The sequence below is a fragment of the Berghia stephanieae genome, chromosome 1, assembly GCF_034508935.2.
Source record: "Berghia stephanieae isolate SIO BIC M18660-M18661 chromosome 1, UCSD_Bste_1.3, whole genome shotgun sequence".
NCBI classification, from domain to species: domain Eukaryota; kingdom Metazoa; phylum Mollusca; class Gastropoda; order Nudibranchia; family Aeolidiidae; genus Berghia; species Berghia stephanieae.
In genome coordinates, this window is record NC_088360.1 from 52,197,716 (window position 1) to 52,198,973 (window position 1,258).

The window sequence follows — 1,258 nt, forward strand, 5'->3', positions numbered from 1 at the left end:
CATTGGAGGAAACAAAAACTAGATGAAGTTATTGAGTGTCGTCGCAACTCATCAAAAGCCAATGTCTGCTAAGAACTGACCACGGAAAGAGCGATCGGTCCTTTCTTTTTTGACGACATGACAGTGACAACAGAAAACTGTCGGGCCATGTTAGAATCATATGAGCTACCCCTCAGTGGAGTTTAAATGTGAGGGAATTTTTAAATGAACAGTTCCCAAATCGATTGACCGACCGAGATGGTCCAATTTCCTGACCTCCAAGATCACCTGATCTAACCTCACTTGACTTTTTTCATGGGGATTTGTGAAGAGCAGAGTGTTTAGAACCTCCGTGAGAGACATGCGTGACCTGAAGACAAAAATAAGAGAGGCCGGTCGCTGTGTCACATTACTCTGTAGAAACGCTTGCGACTTGTCATTGGAAATGATGGTGGTCACGTGGAGCTTTAAATCGGACGGTTGCGCTAACACACGATCACAAGTAAGATAGAAAAAACCTTAATAAATTTGGATTAATCTGTTGAAAACCAAATTGATGTCGTTGTAGATGTTCTTGAGGTCTTCCAACCTGAAATGTGTAAAATAAGCAAAAACACACCATAAATTACGATTTGTGTCAAAATAACCATTTTCTACTGATGGCGTCCTCAGTTACCAAAGGGTGCACAGTGTTACAGCTTATATCATCAAGACTTAAATAAATTCTACACCTATGGCAAAAAAACCGTTTGATGAAATCTTACATAGCTTTGTAGGTATTCATATCTGAATATATATATATATATATATATATATATATATATATAATATATATATATATATATATATATATAATAATATATATATATATAGAGAGAGAGAGGGAGAGAGATAGAGGGAGAGAGAGAGGGAGAGAGAGAGAGAGGGAGAGAGAAAGAGAGAGAAAGATAGATAGATAGTTGGATATATAACAGAGAAAGGGAGAGAGTGAGAGTGAGAGATGGATAGAGAGAGAGAGAGAGAAAGAGAGAGAGAGAGAGAGAGAGAGAGAGAGAGAGAGAGAGAGAGAGACGTATACGGTGCATCAATCGAATTGATACTTTTTAATGATCATGTAACCTCTCTAGTTGCTATCTATGCATGGCATGCTATCGACATGGATGCTTTTTTCACCATTGTCCTGCAGTTTGGGTCCCGAGTTATTTAATTAATATGCTGTGCATATTCAATTTTTTTCCGTAGACGTCTACGTATATTATTATATTAAAACTACATAGTC